The sequence below is a fragment of the Bubalus bubalis genome, chromosome 5 (genome assembly GCF_019923935.1).
Source record: "Bubalus bubalis isolate 160015118507 breed Murrah chromosome 5, NDDB_SH_1, whole genome shotgun sequence".
Classification (NCBI taxonomy): Eukaryota; Metazoa; Chordata; class Mammalia; order Artiodactyla; family Bovidae; genus Bubalus; species Bubalus bubalis.
The window spans coordinates 105445655-105462642 of record NC_059161.1 but is presented as its reverse complement, the minus strand read 5'-3'; the positions used below and the strand labels follow the sequence as shown (position 1 = coordinate 105462642).

The 16988-nt window shown below is 48.0% G+C and overlaps 1 protein-coding gene across 13 annotated transcripts in view; it reads left to right on the top strand.

Annotated features, from left to right (window-relative positions):
• The window catches only part of NAV2 (neuron navigator 2), a 771667-nt gene that overhangs the window by 609576 nt on the left and 145103 nt on the right, over positions 1-16988 (top strand). The window lies entirely within an intron of this gene.

The window sequence follows — 16988 nt, the reverse complement described above, 5'->3', positions numbered from 1 at the left end:
ATTCTTTACTGTCTGAGCCACCAGAGAAGCCCAACGTTCTCTGGGGGAGAGCAGACTGCCCTCCTCATGTCCTGTCCATGTCGCAGGCTGTGTGCTGTGGAGGGGAGCCTTCTGGGCCGAGAGACACACGACCTGGACTGCAGTCCAGGCCTGGCGGTAACTTGCTGGGCGGTCCCAGCCAGGCTCCAAACCGTACTGTGTCAGTCCTTTAACAAACCTCATGGGTAGAATCCAGACCCCTGAGCCTGGTGGGTCTGGCCCTTCAGTTCAGTTCAGTTCAGTCACTCAGTCGTGTCCAACTCTTTGCAACCCCATGAATCGCAGCACTCCAGGCCTCCCTGTCCATCACCAACTCCCGGAGTTCACTCAAACTCATGTCCATCGAGTCGGTGATGCCATCCAGCCATCTCATCCTCTGTCATCCCCTTCTCCTCCTGCCCCCAATCCCTCCCAGCATCAGAGTCTTTTCCAATGAGTCAACTCTTCGCATGAGGTGTCCAAAGTACTGGAGTTTCAGCTTTAGCATCATTCCTTCCAAAGAACACCCAGGACTGATCTCCTTTAGAATGGACTGGTTGGATCTCCTTGCAGTCCAAGGGACTCTCAAGAGTCTTCTCCAACACCACAGTTCAAAAGCATCAATTCTTCGGTGCTCAGCTTTCTTCACAGTCCAACTCTCACATCCATACATGACCACTGGAAAAACCATAGCCTTTGTTGGCAAAGTAATGTCTCTACTTTTTAATATGCTATCTAGGTTGGTCATAATTTTCCTTCCAAGGAGTAAGCGTCTTTTAATTTCATGGCTACAGTCACCATCTGCAGTGATTTTGGAGCCCCCCAAAATAAAGTCTGACACTGTTTCCACTGTTTCCCCATCTATTTCCCATGAAGTGATGGGACCAGATGCCATGATCTTCGTTTTCTGAATGTTGCGCTTTAAGCCAACTTTTTCCCTCTCCTCTTTCACTTTCATCAAGAGGCTTTTTAGTTCCTCTTCACTTTCTGCCATAAGGGTGGTGTCATCTGCATATCTGAGGTGATTGATATTTCTCCTGGCAATCTTGATTCCAGCTTGTGTTTCTTCCAGCCCAGCGTTTCTCATGATGTACTCTGCATATAAGTTAAATAAGCAGGGTGACAATATACAGCCTTGACGTACTCCTTTTCCTATTTGGAACCAGTCTGTTGTTCCGGGTCCAGTTCTAACTGTTGTTTCCTGATCTGTATATAGGTTTCTCAGGAGGCAGGTCAGTACCTGCCTCTGAGGGCTGGTTGTTCTCCATTCTCCTTGCTTCTGCTGCAGCTGGTTTTTGTGTTCCTTCTCATCCAGCTCTTCCCTGCCTCAGGGCCTTTGCACTGTTTCTCTGCCTCGGTCCTGTCGCCCAGATCTCTATACTGGTTCCTTCTGGCTGCTCTGCCAGCATCTCTTTGAAGGGTCCTCCTTGACCTTTCAACTTCAAGTCCTGTATGTGACTTGTCCCAGGCCTATTCTCCATCACTGTATTTATACTCATTTGGAAGCTTATCAGTGTTAAAAATTATCCTGGGTGTGTGTTTCACTCACTCGTGTCTGATTCTTTGCAACCCCACGGGGTGTAGCCCGCCAGGCTCCTTCGTCCATATGATTATTCTGAGGATGGGTTTGTATTTTATTGTCTCTCCGCCTGCTCCTGCTTACAGCAGTAAGTGCCATGATGCAGCGGGAGAATCTGGCTTGCCCACCACTGAATCCCCAGTGCCTTGTACATGTAGGAGTGTATAAACTTTGCTGAACTGGCGAGCACGCGGCTGCATGGATGAAGGAGCAAGCCCAACCTCCCTGTATCATGCGAAGATAAGGGGAGGAGATGATGTCTGAGCCGGGCCGTGACCCTGTGTGGCCCGAGGCTTGGCTTCCTGCATTTGCCCCACTTGCAGATCCCCGGGGAAGCTGAACAAGCATCCGTTTACCCCACTTGCCCGTGATCCCTTCATCTGTTAACCTGGCTTGCCCAGAAGTCCTTCAAGATCTTTCCGTCCGCTAACATTCTAACAGGTAAAATTACAGATAATAAAAATCAGGCATGATGATCATGCCGTTCATTTTCCTGAATGTAGTGATCAAGAACCCCGTGGGTGAGTCAGTATTTTCTTAATAATAACTCATTCTCCCACTATGTGCCAAGCATTGTGCTTTATATATATTATCTTCTTCCCTCACAGCAATCCTTTGAAGTAGGTAATATCATAAATCCCCATCTTATGGAGGAGTAAAGTGAGGCTCAGGAAGGTTAAACCACTTGCCCAAGTTGAGTAGTTAAGAGGCAGGGCTCAGGGCTAGTGCTCCTGAACGCAGCTCCTTAACCAGTGTACCGGCCCCTCTTCTCCAGGATTTCATTGCTGTGTTGAAATAGCACAGCTACTTGAGTTTCTTTCAGAACTGATTTACTTAGTTATACCTGTCTGTCCAGAAGTCTTTTATTTAAAGCTTAGAGATGGGGTACTTTGGCTTTCTGCCTGTTACTTTTAGAACCATCCCACGGTGAAATCTTGGAAGACAGGCACCACCAAGCTCTTACAGTGCGACAGCTTTCTGCTGCTCTCATAGCTGGGAAAGTTAATGGTAAATCAAATGATTCCGTAAACTTAGAGCGTCATTTTGTGTCTCTAGTTTTACGTGAACAGGAAAACAGTGTACGTAAGCATACGTGCCAAGTCACTTCAGTCGTGTCCAACTTCGATCCTATGGACTGTAGCCCGCCAGGCTCCTCTGTCCATGGGATTTTTCAGACAAGAAGACTAGAGTGTGTTGCCATGCCCTCCTCCAGGGGGATCTCCCCAACCCAGGGCTTGACCCACGTCTCTCTTGTCTCAAGCGTTGGCAGGTGAGTTCTTTACCACTATAGCGCCACCTAGGAAGCCCATGAAAACAGTAATATATGCGTATTACTACAATTGCATATAATTTAATCTTTTAAATTATTTTAATAATTTACAATTAAATTTTTATTAAAATTAAAATAATTTATAGTTAAATTTATTTAATAATTATTTTAATTCTTATTGTTTAGAAGACCATTGGTATTCAGCATGGTGTCAAGGTTATCTTTATCACTTCCCACTGTGATATACAACCAAACATTTTGGGATTATTTTGAGATTTTCTTATTTAAAGAAATATTTATTCTCTTGTCAGGTCAGTCTTTTAATAAGTGAAATGTTTATTTTCATGTACTTCCAACAGTTTCCACAAGGTGGCGACATTGAAACACCCTAAACTGAACCTTAGCGATGTTACAGTGAGACATTCCTAGTCTCTTTAGCTATTCAAACCAGAGCCGTTATCCCTGCTAAAAAGCACAAATGTTTACGTTTCACTTCCTGCTTTGGGAAGCTTACATTTTTAGCAAGTGAGATAGCACTTAGAGCAAGTGTAGATACAAGTGTGGAAATGTAAGCAAACCACGCAATTATTGAAATTGGAGCACGCTGGTCTGTTTCCAACTCCCTCCCTCTCCCCCCACCAGTTACTTTTAATGTAGAGACTTACCTGCACAGTGAAGAGAGGCGGCCCAGATGGCATCTCACACTCCTCCTAGTCTTGACATTCTAGAGCACTAGTGAAGCACGACTCCACCCTGTGGAAGTGCGTGTGAGTTTCTCCTTTGAGGTTCAGTTCCCTGCTTGCCTTTATATGCAGAGCTCAGGGCACACCATTTAATGTCCTTTGCAGTCAGTTCTTTTTCCTTTTATGAACACGACAAGGCTGTAGATATTGAAGGACCAGCCCTTTAGTCTGTGCTTCAGAATCTGCCCAATTAGCCAGATTGCTGAGGCAGCTGGTGTAGTGGAAAGAAAACAGACAAATATCAGGTAAGATTGAACCCTGCTCTACCACTGCTGAACTCTGTGACACTGAAGCTCCTTATTTAGCTTCCCGAAGCCTTGAAGCACTACAGTGAATTTCGTTTCTAACCTTCTGCAGTTAGATTTCTCTTTGAGGTTTTATCTAATTAATGGCAAACATCTGATGAAGATACACAGTTTCAGACAGTGCTCAGATGTCATATCAGCCTCAAAGATCCCAGCACTTGGGAACCGTGAAATGACTACAGTTTTCACCCAGATGTTTGCTTGACTTAGTGGAAGCAGCCTTGATGCATGAGTATTATATAAATCAGTGTGGCGGCTCTTTGAGGAAAGTTCTTGTAAAAGTTTACAGCAAGTTTATTTAGTAAGACTGATGTGGAAGTAAATTCTAGTTTCGGAAAACCCATGGCCTTTGTTTTTAAAATGACGCTGGACCTCAGCTTGGTCGAAGAGCTGTTTTTTGATGTCTCCAGCTCCTTGTCGCTCCTGGAATAAACGCATATGCACCTGTGTACCATTAGGGTTTCCCTAAGGCGGGGCTGACGTTACTTGATTTCCATGGAGTTTACTAAGGAACTAACGGCACACGCCTTTGGTCTCTGTGTGCGTGTACTTACTAAACCCTTCTATTGCACTTAGCATGTGCCAGGCATGTCTAAGTACTTTACAAGAAACCGCCTGACCTCACCACTTCATTTTATTAGACTGATAAATTGGAATTCAGCTGTGGTTAGTGGAAAAGGAATTAAAAGTAACAGACGTAGATGTCTCTTACTAAGATTTGGTCTGTGAAGTCGATCCATCTACTCATCTTCTCAAACTTCAGAGCACCATATGGTACAGAGGGAAATTAAAGGGACAGACTTAGAGTCCATATGTTTGGAAAGATTTTTTTTTTTCTTTTCAAAGGAGTCATTGAGTTGTAATAATGTTCCATACTATGAATATACCTCCCTTCCTGGAAAAAAGAAAAGACCATTTAAATTCAACATCAGAAATTTCTCTAAGAGCCTTTGATGGCTTCCCATTGCCAAATGTCAACTTCTTAACAAGGAGGCTGCTGATGGTCTTTCCCTCAGCCGCCCTTCCAGCCTCCACCCTGGCCACGTCGGTCCTCAGGTGCCCTGTACGCCCCAGTATCCGGCTTGTGCCATTTGTTACCCAAGGTCGTCTCCTGCATTTGCAAAGCATTGTGCCATAGGACTTGTCTCTGTCTCCCTGGAATTTCTGTCCCCTCAAGCTTATCTGCCTTTTCAAAACAGAAAAACCTCCTCTGTGGTACACTCCTAGACTCCCTCAGGCAGAGCCAGCTCTGCCTCATTTCTGGTGGCCTTGATCCACACCCAACCTTGCGCTTGAACCTTTTGCTTTGCACAGGAAGTGTTTGAGTGGGAATGTGTTGAGGAAAGAGTATGGTCTTGAGAGGCAGGCAGATTTGAGATTTAAACTTGCCTATGCCAAATGAGGGCTTCCCTCATAGTTCAATTGGTAAAGAATCTGCCTGCAATGCAGGAGACCCTGGTTTGATTCCTGGGTCGAAAAGTTGCCCTGGAGAAGGGAAAGGCTACCCACTCCAGTATTCTGGCCTCGAGAATTGCATGGACTGTATAGTCCATGGGGTCGCAAAGAGTCGGACACGACTGAGCGACTTTCATTTCTGCCAAATGAACTAAGAACAAGTTTTCATTTGAGAATTAGACACAGACCCTGAGGATCACCTGGGAGAGTCCAGGATACTCGAGAACCGTCATGCACAATGTGTGTGTGTGTGTCTGTCCTCTGCCACCCATGGAGCCCCCAGAAGATAGGCAGTACCCATGATTTGTCTCAGATTCTAGCACAAGTAGGAATTTAACAAATATTTTGTGAATGGTCTGTCCTTCATGCCTACCCTCACAGGACTCTGGGCTTATATAACTTGCCACCACCAACTGTATTAGGCAGTCATTCTATTTACAGAACACTTAAGAGAAAATCAATTTAGCCTCTGGTATTTCTTTTCAGTGCAATGCATAGCTCCACCTAGTGGCACATACAGGGTGTGATGTGGTGGTTCTGATTGCTTCTAACTCAAAGAATCATTTTATTGGTTTACTACTCAGAGCTGGTGTTATTCAAGACTGAGAGAGTGGAGAGTGTAGTGGTTGGCTCCTCTTTGAATGTGGCCTGGCCAGAAGTCGAGTGCAGGAGAGAACACGGGGCTGTGAGCAGGCATGTCTTCAGAGTTGGCTTTTCGATGATGGCAGTCTTCCCTGCTGGGTGTCAGGGGTTACTCCATCAACAGATGCCACACATGCCTGCTGGGAGACTTCACCCCTCTGAAGCTGAGGAACCCATCCTCACTGAATTCCTTACCCCTCCATAGAAATGTCATGGCATGTCTTCGCTCCAGCTGCGATGACCATAGGCTGAGTGACCTCAATAACAGACATCTGCTTCTCATAGTTCTGGAGGCTGGAAGTTTATGATCAAAGTACCAGCATGGTCATGTTCTGGTGAGCACCCCTTACTGGCTTGCTCTGGTCCTCCCAAAGCAGAGAGAAGCAGGTCTGGAGTGTCTTCCTCTTCTTCTAAGGACCTTAATCCCATTTGGAGGGCCCCACCCTTGGGACCTCTTCAAATCCATTTAACTTCCAGAGGCCCCACCTCCTAATACTATCACATTGGTGACTAGGGCTTCACCATATGGTTTTTCAGGGGTGGGGGAAACACAGACATTTAACCACACGGGGCGTTTTATGCTTCCGTGCATCCTTCTCATGCACAGCACCCTGTGTTGCTTTTCCCATCACTGCTTGCCAGGTCACCTCCTCCAGGAAGCCTTCCCCGATTCTATCCAAGCAGAGCCAGTGATTCTTTCTTCTGGGCTCTGATCGTCTTCGACATACCTGTAATAGCACTGACAGCGTTGCACCAGAATTATTACAAATATATGATGTGTGTATAAAATCAAACCAGGCGTCCATACAAAACATCTTTTCAGATTGTTTCAGTACATTGGTTATGAGAAACGGACAGAGCCCATGCCTGTTACCAGTTCTTAAAGGTCGAAGTGCAGTCTGTCTTAGGGGCTCCCCTGTCTGCATTGGCTAGCACAGTGCCTGTTCCATAGTAAGTGACCAATCGATACTCACTGACTAAAGGCTACAGGGACCTTCAGTGAAACAAGAGCAGTCACAGGCCTCTGAAAGAAGATGCGCTTCAGCTTGAAGCCCCTTGAGCTTGATGCCCTGGCCACATGGTCTTCCTTTCCGTGGCTCTATTTATTCCAAACCTGTGCCTCCCTCAATCCCAGCGAGCTGGACATCGACAGTGCAAGGGAAAGAAAGTGCCAAGGCCATACGCCGTGGGGACGGGAGCGAAGGTGCCCTGTTCCTCTCTTCCTTCCTTCAGAGACCGTCTTGGGACAAATGAGGGAAGCGTTTCTCATCAAGTCAGCATAGGATACAGCCGGGCTCTTTCTTCTCTGCTAAATGTTTCTCTTGGTCTTTCCAGGCCAGACCTGAAGTCACCTTGACAGGCTGTTGTTCCTGGCAAACTGATAGGAAAGGAAGCCAAAATACTCCTTTTGGCCAAAATGCATGCTGGAGCCAAGAGAAACAGTTTTAGGTGAGGCTGTCCTGATAGGGACATGATAGGGTCCAGCGGTTGTGGCAGGTACCTCTGAGACTCAAAAAGGTGGGCTCTTGTTTCTCCAGGTTGATCCCTCTGAAGTGATCTTGGTTTTGGGGTTCCTGGAAGGCTTGGGAGTTCCAGGTCTCCCGTCGGACACTGGTCAGGTCTCAGTGATGTTCGGGAGGCTGAACTGCCATGGAAAGGTGGAGACTGCTCTCTAGACAGATCTGTAGGGCCTTGGACAAACCACTTGTCCCTAATGCCCTGCATTCCTTTTATACACACTCACACATCAAAAATCCAGGGACCTCCCTGCCGAGCCAGTGGTTAGAACTCTTTACTTTCAGTGGGGAGGGCACAGGTTCAATTCCTGGTTAGGGAACTGAGATTTTGCAAGTCATGTGATGTCAAAAAACCAAACAAAAACAAATTGCAATGGTGCCCCAGCGTGAAGCCATGGGCCCGGGGTAGCCCAGTGTGCTACTGGTGGAACTGGGCCAGGTCCCAGTCTTTCAGCCTCTCTGTTCCTCCCTGCTTCCCTTGGTGTTTCCTCATTTCCCTTGGTGATTTATACAAGTCTTAGCAGTGTATGAATGCACAGAAACCAGGAATACTTGGCCCCTTCTGATATTTTCCTTGGTGATCATAAAAAATCATAGGCAAACCCTGTGACCCCTGTTTCCCTGGGCAGAGTGAGCGAGCACAGGGGGTCGTGCAGCGGGCAGGATTCATTTCCTGAAGTGTCTCTGAGCACACGCCAGCTCTCCTCACCTGGCTGTGATGTCATCTGACCCGGGCGGCGCTGCGGACTGATGGCCCTGGCTACCAAGATGAGTTGTCTGTCCCCAGTGGCTGGGGCGGCATCGCTTTTGAGCACGTCTTCTTCCCCACACCGCAGACTTGCTTGATTTACTGAGTGTGGGCAATCACTCAGCCCTTGTAGGCAGCTGAGCAGGCCGTTTAATCAGAGGAGAAAGAACAATTGAGCTCAGGACATGGTGAGAGTAGAGAAATTCTCCAGCTTCCCAAGCCTGCTCACGCCACTGTCGGTGTCAGAGACGATAGATTTAGCAGGCAGAGGACAGAACGCAAAAAAGATTTCCTGGAGAACAGCCCCGTGGAGAAATGAAGTGTGGTCCAACTTTGACATGGGCAGCTCAGACCGTTACTCATAAGAGCAAATGTTGGCTCAGTAATTTATGGGGAAGAGAGGGGGGAAAAGGGGGAGAGGGGTGCCTTGTCTTCTCAGGAAAACTGGGCCCCGACTGCTTGGGAAATTCCTAGCTTGCTTTGAGATTTGATCCCTTCCCACTCCCACCCCCGACCGCAGAATCCTGCAGGGAAGGAAGGGGAGAAGTGAATGAAAGTGGGTGCTTTGGAGAGAAGAAAGCCTTCTGAAGGGACTGCCCGCTGCCTGCTCGCCCATCCTCAGCGACATCCTCCCACACACGGGCTCCCCTGGACCTGGAAACCCTTCCTGGGGCCTGCCTTCTGGGGAGGCTCCAGGCAAAAGGCAGTAAAATGCCATTTTAAAAGTGTTTATGGAGTTTGTTGTGTACCAGAGACTGTGCCGAAGACAGGAAGGCTGAGGGAAATGAATGAGACGCAGAGCATCCCTGAGGATGCTCACAGAACAGGCAGGTGACAGGTCAGTGTCAGGGCGGGGAGCTCCGGAGAAGGGAAGCAGCAGTGCCTTCCAAGAGGACAGTGAATGGAGACGAGGGTGCACTGTGAGCTGGGGACCGTGGCACGAAGGCCAGCCTGGCTGCTCTGCTCTGGGCTCGGTGCCTGGGAGCACGTTCCCGGGCCCGTCTCAGAGCTCTTGTGTGGCTTCAGTGAGTTCATGCCCGTGAACTTGGCCCAGAGTCTGCCGGCTGCATGGACAGAGCACTCAGCGCTGTGTGTGGTGTCCCCCACCAGCAGCAGCTATAGTACCTTCAGGACCCATGAGCTGAGCCTTGAAGGATAAGCAAGCAGCCAGGCAGACCGAGGTCAAGAACAAAGCCATGAAGACATAATGGGTGCTGGGCTAGTTCTGTAAGAGTGGTGCCTTGTTTGGGGGTGGGTTGGCTGGAGATTCAAGACGGGTGGGGGTGGGCTCAGGCCAGGAGCTCTCAGAGCCCAGGGACGGGTGACGCAGCTCTGGGTAAGTCCAAGGCCTCGGGAATGGGGACATGGGGTCAGAGAGACTCTCTCCTAAAACTCCGCCTGACCAGGGGGCATGGAGGCGCCAGAGAGTCAAGGCCAGCTCCCGGGCTCCAGCCTGTGTGACACTGTCTGAAATAGCTGATGTCTGTCCATCCTTTGCCAGTTTGCCCTCTTGCCTCTTGGCACCGCTCACTGCCCTTAGACTGTCTCAGGCCTCCAGGCCACCCCCAGACCAGGGCCGGCTGAGTGTTTCAGCAGAGTATGTGGCAGCCTCTGGAATGTAATTCCCTGGGCTTTAGGAAAACCCCACTCCCACAGCCTTCCAATTCTTGCCCTGGAGAATTGCTCCAGGCCCAAGGGGGAGGCTGAGCTGTGCTCAGTAGTTAAGTCTAACCCAAGACAGATGGTGGTAAATGTTCACATTGGGAGGCAAGATGTGGGGGGTCTGACAATAGCGCAGGCCCCGAGGGGACCTCTTCTGTTCTCACTTTCTTCTCTGGGGAGCGGGCTTCCCTCATCTACAGATGAGAATATTAACGCCTGGAGTTGCGGTGACTGATTGAATGAGGTGACATGCGCAATACTGCTAGACCCTTCCACACCGTTCTCATAATAGTGATGGTGTTGCCCAGATTAAATGGGATAGGATGCACATATAAAACCCAGTTCAGAGCCTGGTGCGGAGTAACAGTATGCACTGTATCCCATTCCCTTCTATCCTTCTGTTGGAACAGACATCCTGCCCTTCACAGGGCTCTTCATTGGTGAGCATCATCAACGCAGCCGCTTTGGCCTTACTCAGATCAGCCCCACGTATCCAACCAAGGGAAAGTCTCCATTAATCTGAGCTGCAAAGAGACTGCATTTTTAATTATTTCAAGTCAACAAATTTTTAACGAGGGTCTCCTCCATCCCAGGCCTTGCTCTGGGGTCTCTGACTGACAGGATCAATTCTCAGGCTGACCATGTGGTACTCCTTCTTTTGCGATCTCACTTTTGATCAATATAGGTCCTCATCAGGATAAAGCGGGGACTGTGAGCTCACAGTTACCAAAGGATGCTTACTCATGCAAGAGAAACATATGCCCGCTCCGCAGCTCTCGATGGATGATGGAGTAGGGGCCAATGTATATCACACACCTTCTGTGTGCCAGGTACTATATATAACCCCTGAACTTTATAGGATGTTTTCATTTTACTAATAAGAAAAATGAAGAGCCAAGAGGCTGATTGTTAACTTCATTGCTTTTAAGCCCATGAACGAGATTTTTAACAGATGGCTGCCCTTCCCTTCTTTCCCTTCGTGTGCTGGCATTTCATTGTGATCTTGGTTCCTCTGTTTGTTCTAGTAGAGTATTTTCTGCTTTCTTCAGGACTACCCTCTCTAGTAGAGTCTGCAGGCTCCTCTGTTTCTACTAGGTGTTTTGCAAAGGTACCTTTTTTTAAAAACTTCGTTCAATCGTTTACTTATTTTTGGCTGTGCTGGATCTTCGTTGCTTGTGTGGACTTTCTCCAGTTGTGATGAGCAGGGGCTACTCTCTAGCTGTGATACGAGGGCTTCTCATCGTGGTGGCTTTTCTTGTTGCGGAGCACAGGCTCTACAGTGAGCTGGCTTCAGCAGCTGCAGCACATGGGCTCGGGAGTTGCGGCTCACGGGCTCCAGAGGGTGGGCTTGGTGGTTGCGGCACATGGACCCAGTTTCCTGTGAATGTGGAATCTTTCCAGACTAGGGATCGAACCCGTGTCCCCTGCATTGGTAGGCAGATTCTTGAACAATGGACCAGGGAGATCTGCAAGTGTACCTTGAGTGGAGAGATCTGTGTCCAGGTAGACCTGAAGGTCCTCTGTATTTCCTGTTTAGCCTTTGCATGGCTCTCATCTAGAAAAACCCAGTCTCATTTATCTTTGTCTTCAGCTTATAGAGCACCAAAAGCACCCTTTCCAGCTATTTTTCAAGGGCCAGCAGCTACAGAGTGGCTCTACAGATTTATGATGGCAAGGTTGGAGGCCACCAAGTTCAAGTTGAGGTAAAGATGAAAAGAACCATTTGGATGAGGTTGGGAGTATTTTGGCCCTAAAATAGACTATATGTGCCTGAACTGAGATCAAGATAAGAAACTGAAATTTTGTTGGGAACTCATGATTCTCTCACCATGCTGCTCTGGAGACATGGTCGAATGGAAGAAACTTGAGATTCGTGGTCAGAAGATCTGACCTTCATATTCCTTGCTTGCCAGCTGTGTGACCTTGGCAAATTGGGTTCCTTTTCTAAGCCTGTTTCCCACTTATTCAGTGATAGCCTGCTTCTTCAGTGTACAGAAAAAGAAAGGAGATAGTGTTTTGAAAGCGTTTGGCACATACGGAATGGTCGTTCCTTTTGGGGTTTTGGAATCATCGCCTCTATTTGCTTTCCTACTCTTTTATCCTACTTAGAACGTAAATTAAGATGAGGTAATACCATTTCTTATTCTTGAGCACGATAGCCAGATACATGCTAAGTGGGTGAGAGTCTGTCTGTGTATTAGGGTTCGTCAGAGGAAAAAACGGTGTTGCATCTCAAGCCCAAAGACAACCTAGAGGTGGAATTTCCTCTTCCCTGGGAACATCTGTCTTTTATTCTCTTTTGACTTTCAACGGATTAGATGAAGCCCACCCATATTTTGGAGCATAATCTGCTCTACTCAAAGTGTACTAGTTTAAATGTTGATCCCCTCTAAAAAGCAGCTTCACAGCAGTATCTAGGCTAATATTTCCCCAAGTGTCTACGTATCACAGCCTAGCCAAGTTGACCCATAAAATTAACCATTATCGTCTGCCAGCAGGCTGTGTAGTGTGATCAGTAGGAATGAGTCATCTGGGTCAGGAGGCAGCTTACCTGTGGTCTAGAGACAAAGAGCAACACTGCTTGTAGAAACATCTGTGAGGGCTCGAGGCTAAAACATCCTACCTGGGATATGACCACAAATCACGAGTCTGTGCATGCCTTGGAAAATCATCACGCCCCCTCCAGAATTCCCAGGTCCTGATAAGAAATCTCCCCAAGAAGTAGAGGTTTTGATCTTTCCTCTTAATCCTGACATGGGCGCCTCTGGAGGGATGATGATTTTTTTTGAGACTCCAGAGTAAAATAGGATTCAGAGTCTGAGGAGAGGCCCACGTCTGTTTCCAGGATCTTCCAGCTATAAATCAAGCCCATATTCACCTCTTGATCTTATAACAAGCTGGAGACGGGGGTCTGTGTTTCTCTCTGCTGCAACGTTGGAGTCCGTGTCCCAGTTCCCAGAGCTTTGTACTTGCCATTGCCCAGGCATCTGTTTTGAAATGAGAAATCTCACATACTTGGACAATGAAGTTTAAAGGGTAAAGTCAGCTCAAGTTGTTAGGAACGTGGGACAGAATAAATGTGGTGTTGGCTCTGCTGAGATGGGAAAAGGCCACAGAAGTCAACCAGCCCGCGTGCTAGCATGCGGCTTTTTGCCTGTCCTGCAGCAGTGGTACCGGAATTCACAACAGCTAAGCTGCTTTGGGGTCTCTCTCATGGGCTGGACGCTCAGTGGAGCTCATTACATGTGTTATCTCACTTGTCCTGTACATCAGTTTTTTTAGATAAGGGCTGCTTTTCATCTTCTCTTTATGATTGAGAAGACCAAGCTCAGAGAGGTTAGGTTACTTGAATAGGTCACACAGCTGGTAATGTTACTCAGTCCAGACTGGTACCACTCACTGCACAACAGCCCAATATATTGAGGGATGCGTTGTTGGGTAAAGGAATGGCAACTTTATTTAGAAAGCCAGCAGATGGAGAGGATAGTGGACTAGCGTCCCAAAGAACCGTCTTATCCAAATTACAATTCAGGCTTTGTTTACACGGAAAGAGAGGGCGTGTGATTGGTTGGTGTAGACTTCTTAAGGTCAGAATCCTTTTCTCTTGCAGCAGCCCACTGTCAGTCAGATGCTATGTTCCTGTAATCCTCAATAAGACACATGTTATCCTCTGTTCTACAACTGTTTTTCTCTATATGAATGGAAAAGTGTTACACCGTTAAAGGTCAGAGCCTTGAGAAGTATCCTGTCTATTTCAGGCTATAGACAACATTCTCAACTTGTAGCAAAAGTAATAGAACACAAAGCAAAAGAAACAGATCCAATATGGAGTCACGTTTGTTCTTCCCTGTTACAGCAACTGATGGGACCAAGTGTTTAACCAGGCTGAATTCAGAGCCTGTGCTCCAGAACGCTGTAGTATGGCTTCTTGCTATAGCTCTAATTATATGGAGGGCAAGACCAAAAAGGAGGAGTGGGCATCTGTGAACATGACAAACCCTTGTTTTCCCCTGTGCCATATTAGGGAGCGTTAAAACCATATAAACAGATGGAGGGTGATGTTCAAAGGGTAAGGCTTGGAGTGTTGAGTTGCCTTCAGACTTGCACTTGGCCAGTGCTTGTGGGAGGACCAAAGAGGCTGGCTGAGCTGGGGGCAAAAACGGATACTTTTGTTTGCCTCAAAAGCATTATTTTGCTTTTCATTTCAATTAAATGGCTCAGGTTTTGCTATAGCATTAGAAACACTTGTATCAACAGTCTCCAGGTGCTGGCCCGCAGACAGTGAGTGGGGGCAAAACTGATGTGTGTGTTTTGGAAACAAAAACCAGTGAGCTGGTCAGAGTCGGGAAGGTTCAGGGTTTGAGCCCCTCCTGCCTGGGGGTTTCTTGAAGCACCTCGGTGCAACGTGGCTTCAGGCCATGAAGTCTCATCAAAGTGGGCGTTTTAGTCACCGGCGGTTTCCAGCCTTTGTGCATGTGATACGTGAACTTCTCTGAGGAAATTGTAGTCGTGTTAGCCTCCCACCCGCCACAAACCCAAACAAAACACACAATTACAAGCTCAGCGCCACCCGGAGACCCCAGAACCATGCACGGCAGGTTAGAGCTTTATTAATCGAGTGACTTTTGCCTTACGCTGTGGGAGTTGTTAATTAAAACCACTCAACCGTTGAGTTGGAAGAGAGGGAGGGAGACAGAGAGATTGAAGACAGCTAACAGCCGGGCTTCCCTCCCGCCTTGGCAGGCTGGTGCAGCTATTTTAGAGGTGGACATAGGCTTTATGGTTGAATAAACCCTTCTCCAGAGGTGTGTGTGAGGTTTCCTGGGAACGGCTTTCATTTAATGCCCTGCAGCCAGGCCTCCTGTGCACAAAGCTTCTGACCAAGTATGCAGAACAGTTAACAATAAGGATCATGGTGATAAAAATAGCGCCTACCCTGTATTACTGTTTAGAGAGCATTTCTAAATGCCTGGCTTGATGTGCAGCGCTTTATACACCTTGTCTCTTGTCAGCCTCACTGTCATCCATGTGGTCGTCCGCTCCTCCCAACGGGGATGCAGGGACTCGCAGGGCATCCGTATCTTGCCCCCAAGGTCACAGAGCTGGTGAGTTAGGGAGCTGGGACTCCCACACACTTGACTGCAAAGCAGAAGGGCACCCACCCTGTCTCAGGGTGTTTACTGAGAACCCTGTAATCTGCGTAAACATGTTAAAAATGTAACCCCTCTTCTCCCCCTCAAACCTGCTTCTCCTCTTATGTTTCCATATCCATTTCTCTTCCACAGCCAGAAAATCAGAAAGAATCTCAGACCCTTCTGTTCTGTTGTTCCTGGAAGGCTGGTCACCAGGGTCAGTGGATTCGCTGTCTTCACTGTCTCTTACCGTGGTTTCTTCCAGTCTTTCTGCTCGTGTTTCTCCCCGAGATGACTGCATTTGCCCTTTCCTTGCTTTCTGCACCTCTGATCCCAGTGCTTATTCAACAAGTCCATCCTACTCTTGGGTGAGAAAACTCCTTCTAGGTTATTAATCTGATTACATGATCACCTCCTTATCATTTCTCAGTGGCTCCACCTTGTCTAGAGGGTAAACTCTTGAGTTTCTGTGGCTGTATAATAAATGACTCCAAAATCTGGCAGCTGGAGAGCAGTGTTTGATGATGCTCACAGGTCTCTGTCTCAGGATTGGGACCAGGTTACGGCAGAGACGGCCTATCTGTGCTCCCCACGTCTAGAGTCTCAGTGGGGAGGCCCCCAGGGCTTGAGCTGGCTTAATAGTGGGGGTCCGTGCTGTTCCAAAACTTGTTCACTCACACGTCTGACACTTAGGCTGGGACAACTTGAAGGTAAGGATGCCCGTACCTCTCTCTGTGGCTTGGCTTCCTTTGAACCTGGAAGCCTCCAAGCCCCAAGGACAAGTGTTACCGCGAGCAAAGCAAAGGTGGCCTTTTCTCCTCTACCTTGGAAGTCTCAGAGTGTCTCTTTCACCCAGCTGTGTTGGTCAAAGCAGTCACAGGCCTCCAGATTCTCTAGAGGGAGCGTAGATCCCACCTCTCGGGGGCACCCTGAAGAAGACCATTCGGAATGGCGATGTTGTGGAGCCGTCTTTGGAAAGCACATCTGCCCCATCCCACCCCGTGTCTTGCCCAGCATGCTGAGACACCCAGCCCTCCATGGTCCTCCGTTGGAGGGGAAGTTTTGTGGAGCCAGAGCTTGTCTGTCTCACTGACCACGTATCTCCTGTGCCCAGCACAGTGCTTGGCACAAAGGAAGCCCTCCTTTTCATGGGGAACTAATGAGGGATCTGCTTGCCCTGCCCCATATCTTGTCCTCTCCACTGTCCCCTGAACGCCCATTCCTCCCCCACTGGCATTCTGGTCCTGCCACTCTGGACCACTGACCTTTTCCTTGATGGACGTACCGTGCGCTCAGACCTCTGTGCCTTGTACATGTGGTTGCTCTCTCTCTGTCCATAAATCCCTCCCTGCTCCGTTCCCACCCACCTGCTGCAGTCCTTTAAGAATCTGCTGAAGCTGGGAAGCCTTCCCTGACGATACCAGCAGATGTCAGCTTCCCTCCGGTGGGTCCCAAACAGCTGATAATGCCTCGCAGATGGCTCATCTCGGTTCCTTTTGCTTTGTCTGTTTGTATAACTGTCTGTCCCCTAGATTAGGATATCTGTGAGCAGAGGAATTGTGTCTTTTCACACCTGCGTTTCTAACATCTCCTGCCAGACCTGCTGTATATGCTTAGTGATATGTTTGGAATGAAGGGAGAGAGGAAGAGGGTAATTTTAACAGTAGTACCACGGGTACTGATGCTCCTGCTGTTGCTGATAATAATGGCACCCAGTGGACTACTTTAATGTGGCAGGTGTTTTTCAGGTATTATATCGTTGAATTCTTAGAGAAATCCTAGCAGGCCGATAACACTGTTACTATCCCCATTTTATACACATGGAAACTGTGGATAAAAGAGGCCACTTGTCCGAGGTCGTCCGGCTACTAAGGGATACAGCTAGTTTCAGGAAGCTTGAGGACTTGGTGCTGCCAC